The sequence below is a fragment of the Ambystoma mexicanum genome, chromosome 6q (assembly GCF_040938575.1).
Source record: "Ambystoma mexicanum isolate Mex_15411 chromosome 6q, UKY_AmexF1_1, whole genome shotgun sequence".
Classification (NCBI taxonomy): Eukaryota; Metazoa; Chordata; class Amphibia; order Caudata; family Ambystomatidae; genus Ambystoma; species Ambystoma mexicanum.
In genome coordinates this window covers 882933380-882950380 of record NC_090937.1, presented here as the reverse complement: position 1 = coordinate 882950380, position 17001 = coordinate 882933380, and the positions used below count along the sequence as shown (strand labels likewise).

The 17001-nt window shown below is 46.3% G+C and overlaps 1 protein-coding gene across 4 annotated transcripts in view; it reads right to left on the bottom strand.

Moving 5' to 3' along the window:
• Positions 1-17001, bottom strand: part of AADAT (aminoadipate aminotransferase) — a 1031752-nt gene that overhangs the window by 326103 nt on the left and 688648 nt on the right. The gene's annotated exons all lie outside the window — the stretch shown is intronic.

Sequence of the window (17001 nt, the reverse complement as noted above, 5' to 3'; positions counted from 1 at the left end):
CACCGCCTTCCCGAACAAGTTGCTGCCATCGAACGGCATGTCCAATACCCTGGTCTGGACGTCCTGACGGAAGTCGGTCGCCCGGAGCCAACCCCATCGTCGTAGGCAAACACCGTTGCCCAGCTGGCGGAACCCGGTATCGGCAATATCGGTTGCCACGGTTATGGCGTGGTCCGACGCCACCTCGCCCTCTTGCAGTATTGCCAGGGCCTCGGACCTCTTGTCGTCCGGCAGGAAGTCCAATATGGGGGCCAGCTTAAACCAGAGCTCCCTGTCGTAACGGGCCACGATCGCCAGGGCGCTGGCCGCTTTGATCGTCGTCGCCGCCGACGAAATGACCCGCCGCCCCATGGCGTCCAACTTCTTTCCTTCGCCGTCCGGTGGGGAATTCGACGTCGAGGCTCCTGACCCCGCCGCTTTCTTCTTCGCCGCCGCGACAATCGAGTCTGGCGTTGGCTGGGCCCTGAGGCAGAGGGGAGCGGTTTCGGGGACCCGGTACCTCTTCTCGTACCGGTCCCATTTGGCTGGTGCCGTGGAGGGGTTTTTGAGAACCGACAGGCCCTCCTCCCAGATGTCATCGATTAGGGGCACCGCGATGACAGTCTTCCTCTTGGCCTCCCGGGGCTGATAGAGGAAACCTTCCTTTTTCTGCTCCTCCGGGCAGAGCTGGAACAATTCGGACGCCCTGGCGATCACGGCGTGGAATGAGCCAATCTCGTCGGGCGGCGAGGCCCGTGCGACGGGAGACCCGTTCCGTCGTCGTCGCCCTCAGAACCCGTCGTCGAGCCCAACGCACCGTCATCTCCCGACTCGTGGGAGGATGAGGAGGGAACTGCAGGCCTTACGGGGGTGAGCAGAGGAGAGGGTTGGGTCCTCCGTCGTTTGTTCTGAGGACTTCCCCGACGGGCCGGGTTGCGGGTCCTCCGGCCTGGGCCGTGGGAATCTCATCCTTATCTCAGAGCATAAGGACTGGATGGCAGACAAAATGGCCGCCGAGCCATCCTGAGGCCTAGGATCCGGCTGTGCCGGAAGGGAAGGCCGCTCTTCCTCACCATCGTCATCTTCCTAGGTTACCTCCCGAGGATCTTCCTGACGGGATCGAACCTTCTCGAATTGGACTTCGAGGTTCTTCACGGCCTCGGTCAGTTCCTCCTCCGGGGCCGACTCCGAGCTCGAGGAGGGCACCGTGCCCCCCCTCGCTTCTTCCATCATGGCGGCCACAACGATGGGCTGAAAAGAGGATTCCTTCCTTGGCGGCAGGGAAACTCTAGTCCCGGAGGCAGTCTCCACTGGCGGTGTCTCTGCCGGCTTGGCCAGAGTCGCCGCGATAGCCTCGATAGAGGCCTTCGCCTGCTGGGTAGGGGCCTTCACCACCTTAGGTGCGTCCCGGGCCTTCTCCTTCGGGGGAGGGGTGACGCCTCGCTCCCCCTCTTCCGAGATCGGACAGGGCGTTTCCCGAAGCTTACCCGGGGTCTCGGACTTTCTCTTCCCCGAACCGGAGCGTTGGCTCGTGGTTGACGGTGCCGGGGAAGGTGCGCCCTGCCTGGCGACTGAAGAGCCCGACCTTTCGGCGCTCCCAGAGCCAGCGGACTCGCGGTGCTTGGCCTGGTGTTGGGCCCCCGTCGCCGGGGCGCCCGCACAGGACTTAGAAGCTCGCTCGGACCCTTTCTTCTTCTTCTCACCCGTCGAGCCCTTCTCCAACCAGCTTGAGAGACGGGATCGACGGACCCTCATGGTCCGCTCCGACAAGTTCTTGCAGAACTGGCAGTCCTTCTCTACATGAGTCTTGTCCCCATGAAGACAGTAGAGGCATCGCGAATGTTCGTCTTCCTTAGACACATTCTGCAGCCCGCATCCAGGGCAGCTGCGAAACAGCTTGGATCCGGGCGACAAACTCGCATCCTGGGCCATCTTGAAGTAGGCCGCAAATCTTCTGGAATCCTCCAAGAAGTTGATTCGACGAAATCTTCACCCTTAAGGGGCGTAGGAAAATCCTGCAACTGGTAGCCGTTAACGGAAGTAGAAACGGTGGAGCTAGAGGCTCGATTAACCGAAAAAATTTGAAAATTCACCTAAAAAAGCATGAAACACGCAGTAAAAGCTCGAGAGCTAAGCACGAGGACTCCCAACACTTGAACGTGCGGTAAAAATCTAAAGATGGCTGCCCGAGGCGGGGCTTAGGTAGAGGGCAGTCATTGGCTGTGGTCAGTATGACGCAGAGATCAGTGATTGGTTACTGCTACGAAAGACAGATCAGAAACTAAACTGATACTGATTTTTTCTTTACCGAAGATTCCCAGCCTGACGACGGGAAATATTCATGAGCATGTGAATCCATGCCAGACCCCATGCTGGAGAACTGCATCGCCATATTTGCAGGAAGGTCTAGAGAAAGTACCTAGCCACTTGTGGAATAATAATTCCATGACGTGGGGTTATTGAAGAGCATAGGGGCAGTACAGATAAAGTTGAAACCATGTGTAATATTGGCCCGAGTGAAACAATACCTTATGCCATGTGAGACTGATGAAGGAATGTATGATAATATGATGGTGTTGTGGCAGCAAGGTATAATACAACCAGTGTCTCCATGCAATAAAGCTGCATGCCTTGTAAAGACGACAAAGGGGTCTAGTTGGAGGATGGTGCAGGATTTGTGTCCTTTGAATAACGTTGAGGTCAAGTTCCTGGTGGTCTCAAATCGTGCTACCATTCTTTCCACCATGTCTACTGGATCCACTCACTTTACTGTGATTGACTTAAAAAAAATGCATTTTTCTCAGTTCCCTTGCATCCAGATTGTCAATATCTCACTGCATTTACCTATCACGGTCAGATATTTCAGCACACAAGGTTGCAACAGGGTTATTACGAATCCCTGAGTATTTTAATAGGGTGGTTTGGATGGATTTGGGGAATTTACACGTGTCTAGCACAGTGATCGAATAAGTCGACGATTTGCTAGTATGCAGCACTTCGGAGGAGCAGTGTTGAGGAGACTCAATAACACTTCACTTTGCTCGCCAACAAGGGGTACAGGGAGAAATTAAAGTATTGTCAGCCAGAGATGGTATATTTAGGGCAAGTAATATCACCAGCAGGGAGTAAAGTGATGCCTGAGAGAGCATTCCTAGTGAACAAAAAAAAAAACATAGCCAGCTACTGTCAAGCATGTGCAACAATTTCTGGGGCTCTAGCTAATGTAGGTGATGGATTTTTGAATAGCCTAGCTACACAAGACCCTTATTGCAAGGATTTGAGCAAGCGCAAAAGGTGAAGGGTCTGATTAGTTGGACGGAGGAAAGGACATGTTTCCAGAAGCTTAAGGCTGCGATCAGCAATGCTTCAGTCTTTGCAACACTGGACTATAAGAAAACATTATTTCTATGTTCACATTCAAATGGGCAGGTGATGACGGCTGTCCTAACACAGAGAACATCCATGGGTCATAAACCCTTGGCCTATGTGACGGACCCAGGGGTCACATGCCTGTACACCAACAAGCAAACTCTGCCTCAGACCCTAAAAATCTAAGTAACCAAAAGGTTTTGTCTACTTTCTCTAATGGCAATATCTATAAGTCACACCAATCATGATATTTAGATAAAGTTACACCAGTACCGAATGCACATAGTACTGGCACGAGGAGGGCACAGCAGGAGGCACAGAACTGCAACCAACATGGTAGTCCTTTTGTGTTTGACAACAGGTCCCTCACTAAAAGGGAATGACTAAACACAGTTGGTTGTTGTTCTAGAAGTAGTAGTAGAGGAGAAACTGTCCTGGGGAGAAGCAGGAAGACCTGTGTGTCGCAGGAAGAAAAGAAGAAGGAAAGAAGCCAGAATGAAAGGAGAAGGATTACCAGAAGGAGAAACAGGGGAGACCTCTTCTGACATGGGACATAAAAACAGTAAAAGAAGGAATGCAGCAAATTGGAGTACATCATGTATTGTTTCCGAAACCGGCGAGAAACCGTTTGTCCAGCACCAAAGATGGTGGAAACCAGGGCTGGATCAGTTGGTGCCACGCCCGTTTCAACCAGCATAGTGCCAGAGAGAAAGGAAAAAGAGAACCTGGCTGTGTTATCTCACTGAATCCGACCTGCCGTCCGGCTCACCACCTTGTCGGAACAGCAGCTTTCCCTCCCCTCCATGATAGCTACAAAAGTGCTCAGTGTTATAAGGTAGGAAGCGCTCTTGCACCTACCTACCGTAACTCCCCCACAGTCAGAAGAGATCACTGGGGGAGCAATGGCGAGGATCGTTAAAGAAGGAAAGAGGAACGGTGAATGCCTTGCCACAACCCGCTGTGAGTCAGTAACAGAGGACTGAAGAGGCCGAACGGCATATTTGGCCATCAGTGGAATGCCACCAGCAGTGAAGGAAGACCCGGGCTGCGACAGGAAAATAAGAGGCACAGTGTGGGGATGGAAATGGGGTTCTCAAATAAAGGGAAGAGATCTTGAGACTGTTACCCCCATACAAAGCTGTACCTAAATAACAAGATCATTGTAAAATAACTCCAATTGCAAGTAAGTCACGGGATGAAAGTCATGTGAACCCCATACTTATTATGGGCCGCCTGCACAGATGTAGGCAGGAGGGTGACCCAGGTTGGGTAAACATATGAAGTGAAATACTTGGTGAATTGACCACCAAGTATTCTACTTTAGAGAGGACGAGGGCGAAAGGCATCTGAGCAGGAAAGCAGACCAATTGTATCACCTAGAAAAGCCCTGAACCCTTTAGCCAACACAAGGTCATATCCCAGGGGATGTGGATTGTTCCCCCTGGCATTATCATACTCTCTTAAAGGGAATTAAAGCCCTTCCTCCAACAGGACCTAGACCAATAAGAAGTGGATTATCTCCCTGGCATTAAGATCTTACGGGAGGACTCCCCTCGGCCCCTCCTTGGGCATTGAGTTGGCCACCTTCTACCAATTAGACACTGGCACATAACCAGTGAAGAAAGGCTGTCGGAAAGCAGCCAACTCATTATTTATTTGTTCCCTAATAAAGATTTCGATTATTGGAGTGTGAGGGTCAGAATAGGTTTCAGACACATGACTGTGGACATTACTTTATTGTTTGACATCCTGATGACTCTCACATTAATTAGGTTTGTTGAGGCAGGGGAAACCCCTCCTAGAGTTAGGGCAAGTGAGGCGTTTTCCCTTCCCCTTTTATTATTTGAATGAAAGCACATCTGAAACCAAACTCCCTGTGTCCATCTCATTACTCTGACCAGCCACACCTATTATAGTGGACTTTTAGATCCAGTGATCGAGCAAGCTTCAGCGGCAGAAGCTTTTGTTATAAAAGAGACAATACCAGAGAAAATATTTGCTTGGCAGGGGAGCAAACAAAGATGTGTAAAGTATGAGAACTGCACCCAAATGAGAGATTGAGATATCCAGTAACTAATTTAAGAAGAAGTGTAGGGGAAAGGAGCACAATCCTAGCATTTGAGAATCTTGCATTTTGGAACATTTTTTGCATCACTTTTTTCTACCGGCAAAACTGGGAACTTCTCTGTTGTTTGAAACTCAAAAAACACTTAACTTTGAGAAGAGATCATCCTTGCAGTTATCTTAGATTAATAGTGTTAGGGACAGGAGTAGATTTTGGGACACGATAATTACTGACATTTTAGTTTCGGACTTCTGGACAATTTCACTGTTTCCTTTGAAGCAGGGAAACTCCTCTTAGCTTTAGGAATAGTGAGGCATTTTGCCAACCCTTTTATTAATAAAAGTATATATCCAAAAACATGCCACCATTGTGTCCGAGCCTTACTTCTGAACCCTTCCACCACCTTTCTACCAACCCCCTCTTGTTAGTAATTCTATTTGCTATTGTGACATTTTACCTACTACTACTACTGAGATGAAGAAGATTGATAACAATACCAGTAGGAGTAACGGCAAGGCAAGTACTGAGAAGAGGTGGCTCGCAGGAGCAATGAAGAACGGCCCAGAGAAGAACCAGGAACAGTATGGACTTATGTGGAGTTGGGGTCTTGAGAGGCACATAAAAATAGACAAAGCACTGCAATAAGGAGAAGAACAGCAAACCAGCGCGAGGGACAGTCCAGCCTAGGAAATTCAAGGAAGAGGCACAGAAGATGGGGGAAGCCGAGAGCAGTCTTCTCCCAAAGTCCAGAGCTTAAAGAGGGGAATACTTGACCCTGCAGCCTGGAGAAAACCTGTGGCAGAGCTAGAAGCTCAAAGGCGTGGGCACAACCTCAGGGAGGTGGATGGTGCAGTCCTATAATGGAACCTAGGCCATTGAGGCAGAGGCCTGGAAGAAGGCAAGCGGAAGCAACCAGAAACACCTGCACAGCACAGCGGAGAGATGCAAGCACCCAGAAAGCACCGGCTGAGCCTCCTGGAGCCAAGACAGGTAACAGGCCTCACGCAGGGACCGGTAGGGGCTTACAGGTGCGGGAGAGCTATACACTGCATGGGAATAACAATCAAAATCATCTTCCTTGTGACAGTACTTGGCAAGAAGGACAACCAAGCATGCCTTCTCAAAGAGGAGGGAAAATCAGGGTCTGGGACCCTAAAGCAGGAGAGAAATATAATGTCACAAATCATCTTCCTTAGGGCATCACTTGGCAGGAGAGTGAACTAAGTGAGCCCAGTAAGAAGGGAGAACCGAAAAGGGTCTGGGACCTGAATAGAAACAAAATAATCAGCGGAGGGAAGGACCCCTCCAATCAGTGGTGAGAAAAGGGCCATTTTCTGTTTGAGAAAGGCCTGGGACAGTTGTGAACTTCGTCTGAGAGATCAGAAGGGGAGTCATTCCCCTGTATTGCATTGTATTGTATTGTATTGTTTATTTGATAATGCGCACAAAACCCAGGGGTAGCCGGGCGCAGCAGGTACAAGGTTACTTAAGCTTGGGTTACATACAGAGTATAGGCGAGAAACAACATAACAGTACAGTAAGAGCATATCAATACACGCCGTGTGGAAGGAAAAAAACTAGCATATTGTAGTTTTGAAGGAGTGTACAGGTGTAGGTATGAGAACAGAATCGTTTTGGACAACGGTATCATGGTCATTGGGTGCCACGAGAGTTAGTTGTCATTTGTCCAGAGCCAGTTTTTTACCTTGCATCTAAAATTGGAGTAGGGTAAGTTGGCTCTCAGTGCAATGGGCAGTGCGTTCCAGGCCTGGGCAGCTTTGACAGGGAAGCTTGCTCCGCCCGCTTTGGAACGTCTGAATCTAGGGGTTTCGAGCAGGTAGTGGTTAGTAGCCCTAGTATGGTGCCTGGATGATTTTCTAGTCAGTCTGGCTGAGATGTAGGGGGGAGCAGTGTTGTTGAGCCCTTTATGGGTAAGCGATAGTGTCTTGAGCAGGACTCTGTCGCTGATTTTGAGCCAGTGGTGGTCTTTCCTGTGCTTTGCGGGGTATATCAAGGGCTGCTCTAAGAGCGTTGTTATGAAGGATTTGCATTTTATTTATGATGGATTTGTTGGCACCTGCATAGAGGGCATTGCAATAGTCCAGTTTGGACATGACTAATGCATTGGCAAGCATGATGCAGTTGGTTTTAGAGAGGTAAGGTCTACAGGTCCTGATTAATTTGCAGGTGTACGCTGTAGAGGATGCCAGGGTGTTAACTTGTTTTTTGAGGGATAGAGTGGAATCGAGGTAAAAGCCCAGGGTTTTTACCTCGGTGGCCACCTTGATTGTGTTGCCATCTATGTTGAAATTACGATAGTTGGGGCTCAGTTTTTTTAGGTTAGAGTCGGAACCCAGTATTAATATCTCAGTTTTGTCGTCATTTAGGCAGAGGCCGTGGGAGGCCATCCATGCCTGAATGAGGAGGTAGATTTTGTTTACTAGAGCCGTATCTTCGACAAAGTTGCCTGATAGAGGTATGAGAATCTGCGTATCGTCCGCATAATTTGTGTAGGTTACCCCTAATTTGTCAAGTTTGTCGAAGAGAGGCTTAGTAAAGATATTGTACATAGTCGGGGAGACGCATGAGCCTTGTGGGACACCACAAGTGATCTGGATTGGGTCCGCTGCTGCTACAGGGGAGAACACTCTCATCGAACGGTTGGCTAGGAAGGATTGTACCCATGCTATAGCTTCACTTGAGAAGTGAGCGGCAGTCGCTAGATGGTTGCATAATACTGCGTGATCCACAAGGTCAAAGGCCGCTGACAGGTCAAGGAGGAGGAGCATAGCTGTGTTACCTTTATCCTTCAGCTCGTTGATTTGTGTCTTGAGGTCAATGAGGGCTGTTTCGGTACCGTGTAGTGGTCTGAAGCCAGATTGCCGTGTACCTAACAGTTGGTGCGTCTCCAAATGGTTTTGGATTTGGAGGTAGGCTACTCTATCAATGATTTTAAGGAGAAATGGGACCGTAGTAATAGGCCTGTAGTTAGTGGGGATAGCTGGGTCAAGTGTCTGTTTTTTGAGAAGGGGGAGAACCCAGGATCCTTTAAGGTTGGTAGGTACAGTGCTCGTGTTGAAGGAGGCATTGATAAGTTTCGAGATGAAGGGTGCTAGATCTCTAGCTGCATCCTTAATGATTTGCGCAGGGCAGCTGTCGCCTTGGCAATTTGACGGTTTAAGGGACAGAATGACCTTTTCAGTTTCCAATATAGAGATATTGGTGAACCTGAAGGGTTTACCGTTGTTTTGGGGGGGTATGCTGGGTAACTCCTTCAGTGGGGTGGTGTGAGTACCATGAGGGCGCAAGGAGGCTTTTTTCTCAGCAATTTTAGATTGAAGGGTTGTGATTTTATTTGCTAGAGCATTTTGGATGCTAGTGCACCAGGATTTGTCCTTGGGGACATTGTCTGTGGGGGCAATAGGGTTTTCCAATTCACGAAGAATAGTGAAGAGCTCTTTGGAATTAGAATTGGCTTTACTGATTCTATGATTGAATGAGTCTTTTTTCGTTTGAATAATTTCCTTTTTGTATTTTTTGGCAAAGTTGGCAAGTGTGGTTTTATTGTCGGCAGAGGGAGTATTCCTCCAAATAGCTTGGAGTTTGCGTTTTTGGATACGCATTTCTTTGAGATGGGGGGTGAACCAAGAGTTGAGGTGAGTTTCACGTTTACTTTTATGAGGTTTGGTAGGGGCAATCAAGTCTAGAGCTTTGGTCATGGCGTTGTTAAATGATTCAACTAACTCACTACGGTTGGAGTCATTAGGACTAGCTAGGAGAGTTGGTAGGAGAAGTGGAAGTAGTTTTTCAGCTGTGATTTCTTTTTTACTTCTTGTTGGCATGGGGGGGTGCTATTTTATTCTTATTGGGTTTGGGAGGTTCGATGTTGGCTGTGAAGCATATAAGATGGTGGTCAGTCCATATTTGAGGTAGGATACTGGAGATGGTGATGTTGCAGTTGTGGTTGGCTATCCAGTCTAGCGTGCGGCCTTTTGTATGTGTAGGAGCTAGGACATTTTGGGTGATGTCGTGATTGGCTAGAATAGATTGGATTGCTTGTGCTTGTTTGTCTTCAGCGTCATTAAAGCCTAGGTTAAAGTCGCCTAGTAGGAGGAGCTGAGTGGAGTCTTTAATGCTGTCAGTGAGGAGGCTAGATAGGTCTTCCTCAAAGTTGCCTAGTGGGCCTGGTGGTCTGTACACAAGAAGTATTGTTAGTGTGCTGTTGTTTGAGATAGGTAATTTAGCTGAGAGAAGTTTGCACGATGTGAGAGCTGGGTGTGGGGTGAGTCTGGCAGCTAGATGTGTTTTGGTTATGATGGCCAGGCCACCTCCTCTAGTGTTGGGTCGGTCGACTCTAAGGATATTGAAGTTATCTGGTATGGCAGTCGAGAGGGCAGGGCCAGCTGCATCATGGAGCCAGGTTTCAGTGACAGCAAGGATATCTAGATTGTCCAAAGACAGTATATCTGCTATTTCGGTATTGTGTGCTATAAGGGACCTAGCATTAATAAGGGCTCCTGATAGTGTTGGATTTATCGTGTTATCTTTGGCAGTTCTGGGAATGGGGTGGTTGGGTCTCCTCTGTTTGTAGTATGGGTAATCAAGTGGTTGAGGACGATTTATCGTCGCAGAGTCTAGGAGGTTAGGATTAATGGTAGTGGAGGTGCGCGTGGGTACTGGTGGGTTGGTTCTCTTATTTTTGATGTCGTAAAGTCGTGGGAGCCTAGCTCTAAGTCGCAGGTTTCTCTCTTGCAGGTTGTAGAGTTGGTGAGGGCCATTATTATGGTGGTGGTTAGGACAGTCCAGGCTATGGTCCCACGTGAGTGTGAGAAGCAGGTAGTAGTGTACATATTGTGGGAGTGGCAAGATAATGCTTGTATTTGGTGAGTTCGGAGGGGATTGGGGTGCAAATGTACTATCAGTCTAGGTTGGAAGATCCTGTTAGTATCTGTAAGGCGGGTATGCTACAGCAAGGGTTCAGGCTTGGGAAGTCCTAATCGTAGTTAGTAATGCCAATATAGTGGGGCATGGCACTTAGATATTGACAAAGGCATGAGGCACAACACAATTTAAGGGTGGTCTGAAAGCGACCATAAGGCACCACACAATTTAAGGGTGGTCTGAAAGCGACCATAAGGCACAACACAGTTTAAAGTGGGCTGAAAGCGACCATAGGGCACAACACAATATAAGGTGGTCTAAAAGCGACCATAAGGCACAACACAGTTTAAAGTGGGCTGAAAGCGACCATAGGGCACAACACAATATAAGGTGGTCTAAAAGCGACCATAAGGCACAACACAGTTTAAAGTGGGCTGAAAGCGACCATAGGGCACAACACGGTATAAGGTGGTCTAAAAGCGACCATAAGGCACAACACAGTTTAAAGTGGGCTGAAAGCGACCATAGGGCACAACACGGTATAAGGTGGTCTAAAAGCGACCATAAGGCACAACACAGTTTAAAGTGGGCTGAAAGCGACCATAAGGCACAACACAGTTTAAAGTGGGCTAAAAGCGACCATAGGGCACAACACAGTATAAAGTGGTCTAAAAGCGACCATAAGGCACAACACAGTTTAAAGTGGGCTGAAAGGGCACAACACGGTATAAGGTGGTCTAAAAGCGACCATAAGGCACAACACAGTTTAAAGTGGGCTGAAAGGGCACAACACGGTATAAGGTGGTCTAAAAGCGACCATAAGGCACAACACAGTTTAAAGTGGGCTGAAAGGGCACAACACGGTATAAGGTGGTCTAAAAGCGACCATAAGGCACAACACAGTTTAAAGTGGGCTGAAAGGGCACAACACGGTATAAGGTGGTCTAAAAGCGACCATAAGGCACAACACAGTTTAAAGTGGGCTGAAAGGGCACAACACGGTATAAGGTGGTCTAAAAGCGACCATAAGGCACAACACAGTTTAAAGTGGGCTGAAAGGGCACAACACGGTATAAGGTGGTCTAAAAGCGACCATAAGGCACAACACAGTTTAAAGTGGGCTGAAAGCGACCATAGGGCACAACACAGTATAAGGTGGTCTAAAAGCGACCATAAGGCACAACACAGTTTAAAGTGGGCTGAAAGCGACCATAAGGCACAACACAATTTAAAGGTGGCGAATATACTCAGGCCACACAGCCATACACTAACAGTGCAAGACGTTTGCAATAACGGTTGGGGTTGTATGCTGGTGGTGAGCTTCTTACCCTAAATAGGTGCCGGCATAATCAGGATGTTGTTGGTGGGTTTCAGAAGGAGCATGAGACCTGGCACTCGGCATTTTATGAGACCTGGACCAAAGGTACTTTTTATGGAAAAGGGTGGCAACAGGTGCAGCAGGTGGATGTCTATGATAGAAGCAAGTTCAGTGGCAGAGTTCGATAGGGGCGAGCGCCTCGCGCCTGCCAGCGGCGAACAGGGGCTAACAGGGCAGCTTGGCCTTATAGTGGCCTTGAGGAGGCCGCCGGCTATTCCGCCTGCCAGTGGAAGTTCCTGTAGATGTGGAGCAGGGACGCGTTGCCTAGCAACGAAGACGAGGCCGAGCCTCGCTTTCATCCCGCATCGCGCCCGACATTTGTGTTTGGAACTTTAGTTGGAAACCATATCCAGGGGAAGGAAGGCATTCCCCCTGGAGAGAAACTGACATTTTATGAAGAAGCCAGAGGAAGGGAGTCATTCCCCCTGGTGAAGATTTGGAGAGATTTTCTTTTAATGTACCAGGAGAAGGGAGTCAATCTCGTGACAAGCTCTTGCCTTAAGACCCTTTGTTGTAGTGTAAGGGACAAAATCAGGGATTTGACACAGGACGGTGGGTTTTTAGTTGACGGACATTCTGACAGTTCCTTAGTTTTAGTTTGAGGCAGGCAAACCCCTCTTAGAGTTAGGGATAGTTAATTTTTTTCTGAATCTAATAAAAGTCTTTGCCCAAAACAATGACACAACCTAGTCAGTTGCCTTTTTCTGCACCCTTACAACTAGTTAATACATGAATTAAAAGGTGGGGGATGTTGGGATGCACATACAATGTCCCAAAAAGAAAAAAAGGTTTATGCTATGTATTAGCCTATGGTGCGGCTTGTTTAAACACAATGTTATAATTACCATGTGTTCTGTGTATTCAGAAGATTTGGGATATATGTGTTACTTTGTACATAATAAGCAACTATGTAATCACAATGTTATCTGTGGGAGACAACTTTGGGACAACTTTGTAGTGAATAGAGTGAAGTACAAGGCGCCCTGCGCTTGCGAGAGAAAGGGTTTGTGAACAGAGAAGCAGTAATGGTATGAAGTAAACATGTGGGGACTTGAGATGATGCAGTCAGAATATCATGGTGTTATTAGTTCTACCGTTTTTACATAAACACATTGAAGATTACAGTCTGGTTTGCAGCGGCTGAATGTATTTTAGCCCAGGGGTGTTTGGATGACCAGGTCAAGAGAGGGAGAATAAGACCACATGGAGCAGATGGCAATAACAGGCCAAATGGTCTCTGGAGGCAAGGACAGATTTAATTACTATTAGGTTGAGTTTTATGGCCATTTGGAGGTGTACATACAAGGGACACACTTCCTGAGAACACAAAGCCTTGTTATTGAGTGACCGGGGTCCAGTTAGGTTGCGAGGGTCGGATTGGGGTTAGGTAAAAAATGCATGGAATGCATACTCAAGGGCAGACCTTGACCAGTGTTCTATGATTTCATCTGGATTCTCAAGAAGATGAGCATAATACATGCTTCAACACAAGATTCAAGCTGATCCACTTCAAATACCTACACCAATACTATTACACTCCGGCCCAACTGAAAGAGTTCTTCCCAGAAACCTCGGGTAAATGTAAGAGATGCGATAATGCACCAGCAGACTTTCTCCATGTAGCTTGGGTTGGCCTCGACATCCGGCAATTCTGGGAACAAGTGTTTGAAGTAATTAGCGGCATCACTGGGCAAAAGGTGGAACCGGACCCGCTGATGGCCCTACTGGGTTACACCAAACCAATACCCAAACACACTAGAAAATAGGTGGGACTACTCCTGATACTGGCTAAACGAAGAGTGTCAATGATGTCGGGGGGAGCAGAGTCTGAGGGTAATTCAGTGGAAGGCTGGTATTTTGTATTGTAACAATATGGAAAGCAGATGGAGCACTGACTAGTAACCTGTGTGGTGACAGGCATATGTGGGACGCATGTACGCAATTCCTAATCGGACAATCCGATGACAGAGAAACGTATCGTCGTACATCCTGATTCAACATCAAGAACAGGAAGAACCAAAGCATGCTGGGCATATATACATAATCTCTCTCCAGAGCCCACGCAATTGCTACTTATTGACCGAAAATGTACCCAATAAAACACTCATTAGGTTTTCAAAACGAGATTATGCAACAACTGTATAATGTTAAATGTGATGATGTACCGGGGGAGGGGTTAGGCTTGTGTTGGCACGTGGTGCCGGTTTGTTTTAAATGCCAATAAAGAGAATAAAAAATAAAATAACATTTAAAATTAAAAAAAGCATAATACATGCTAGGGAGGCCATATGATTTAAGATGGAAGTAGCAGGCGGTGAGGCTAAGGAATGCTGAAGGGGCAGTTTGGGACGCCAGCTTGGGAGATAATGTTCCTTTGCGATCAAAGTAATGGTCACTACTTTCTCTCCTCCCTCTAATATGAGAAATGCTATCAAGAACATCACGTACTGGGTTATAATTTCAACTGTTGAATTGTTTGAGATAATAAACCAATTATATTTCAGGATGTCATGATAGACTATGTAATGAGATCACGTGGACAGGGAATTGTGTTTAGTAAATGTTTCCAATCGGATTTGAGAATGTAGGGGATAAGATTTCTTTGTAAATGGTTAGACAATAGGGATTGTGGGACGTAACTGATATGCTTAATTATGTAAATTCTGTGTATAAAAACAGTAACGTTGTTGAGCACTGTAAGGAATTGTTCGTTTTCAGCTTCATAATGCTGACTAACCCCTTCCGGCCAAATACATGTAATAACCCGCTTTTCTGACAACGTGCATTCACTCTCTTTTTAGAGTTGTTTTTCAGATCAGGTTTTGGGTTTACCCTTCTACAGTCCCAATCTGTTCCTCTTTCAAAAAAGGCCAAAATAAAGCTGAAATTGCAGCTCGACCACATGACAGCCTCGAACAGGAGACATTTTTGTCTGAAAAGTCTGTCGTAAGCATATCTGGTTACAGAGGCCAAGTGTGAGGATATATGCTCTGGAACAAAGTGAGCTTCAGAAGAACAAATGTTCTGTTTCAGTTATTACCTTTAGTGAGTTTCTTTGACACCAAATGTATGATGGGCAGGGAGTGTGCTATTGTATGCTCTTAAGGTTTGGCAACATATCACTGGTCAGATATATCAATCAACTGGCATGTACACGATCCAGGCTTTTTAAGGAACTGTCAAAGGACTTTTGGCATGAATGCCTAGGTGGGGAGATTCTGATGCTGGCTGAATATCTTCCAGAGCTATACAACTTAATTGCCGACTGGAATTCAGGGCATCTCCAGGACCATGGTCACTGGACACAAGCCCAGGTGTCTGAATCGCTAATGGCATTTCAGTATCTGTCCAATATGGACCTCTTCTCTCACCTAAATGCTTATTTTCTGAGGGTCTCCAGCTGAAGACGGAATCCAGAGGTAGTGCATACAAATCTTTTCTTCCGTCTTGGGGCCCAGGTATGGTGGAAGATTTCATACTCTCGAGCATGATGCCCAGGATGATCAAACAGGTAGAAATAGTACCAAGTACGAAGAGATATGAATCAAATCGGTTGTACGGTATGCTAGGAGAAAGGAATGGGGATACAGTATTGTAATGATTAGTTCCACACACGGGAGGGTAAAGAAGGTGTTTATTGCCTTCTTAAGTTCATTACATTAAAGCCCCAACCAGCATTACAGGAATTGCGCCCCCCCCTCAGTCCCAGTTCTTCAATCGCTCTCCCTTCACTCTGCATTCTCATTCCATCATCATCATCACCTTCTCATTCTCCATTCATATACCATTCCATCCTTAGATACCAGAATACTACACACCTCCCCCTCATCGACAGACCACAAAATCTTTGAAATGCTCCAGCCGTCTCACCAACCTTACAGGCCTAATGGCATCAGAACTTACAGGCCTTCCAACCGTAACTCCAAGTTAACCACCTACTTCTTTGCTATCTATACTTTCCACATTCACCACTCTATTCACATTCCATATTCTACCATTCTTTGGTCAAACCACTTCATTGGTCCATTCCTAAGCAGACCAAGCAGTTTAACTCTCACCCACTCACCCTCTTGATTTTACTTTAGAAGATATTATAAAAATGATAAATAACTTAAAACCCTTGCAAGCTCCTGGACTCGATGGTACAGCAAATGTGCTGATCAAAAAATGATCTGAAATACAGGCTGGGGTTATGTTTAGGTAAATACCTGGGACAGGTACAATACCATAATCCTGGAGGAGATCTGTGTTAATTCCATTCACAAGAGGGCCCTCGTGACCCTTTGAAAAACTACCAACTTTTGGCTAAGATAGACTAGTTATCGAAAAATGTGTTCACAATTCTTGTTAGAAAAGTTTAATTCATGTGCAATTGAATATGAGATTAAAAAAAAAAACAACAAACCGGATTCAGGAAGGGAGTAAGCACCTTAACAAATATGTGGTGCTTATTTTACTGAATATGTTAGACCATGAAAATCAAAGACGGATGTCTTTATATATGTTTTGTAGATCATGAGGGGGCTTTCGATACAATTAAGAGAGCCAAGCTATAGAAGAAATTACATAATTCTCACTTATGTAATTTCTCCCGTAGCTTGGCTCACTTAACTGTATCGAAAGCACCGTCTTAATCTACAAACATATATAAAGACATCATAAAACAGTTCAATTTAGATTTAATAAAATCATTATACACAGATACTTCAGGGTCCATAAAAATAAATAGTGATCTGAAATTCACACTAATAATGGTCTCAGGCAGGGCTGCATCCTTGCCTCAACGTTACATGTTTACGTTTCGGATTTAGACCCAGCCCTGCTTCAAACCCAAAATGTGCTTCTGCGCATATGACGATAACAAATTAATGTCCTATGCCGATGATACTATTTTATTAGATCAAACACAAATTGGCCTTCAACGCTGTCTCAATGCTTTACATATGCTTTCCAAACAAAACAATCTTAGGATAAACCAGAAAAAAACTAAGATCATGATTATTAGACAAAGATAGAGGCTGCCAACCAGTTTTGTATGACGATTGGAAGGTATTCTTCTGGAAACTCAATTACAAATACCTCGGGGGACTCATTTCTGATACTTTAGATATGTCCCTGTTGGCGAATGAGATTGGTGCCAAGGCCCAGACAAAATGTAGAGTGTTGAAATCATTCATATCTAAACAGGGGGGAATAGTCTCTTGAGGGCTTGACTAAGGTATATAAGGTTAGTGTTGTCCCAGGAATACTTTAAGCAATGGAGACTCGACAAATAAGAAAAGCCCATTGTTTGAAAGCATTAGAAGGTAAATTGTGGCGGAATGCGTTG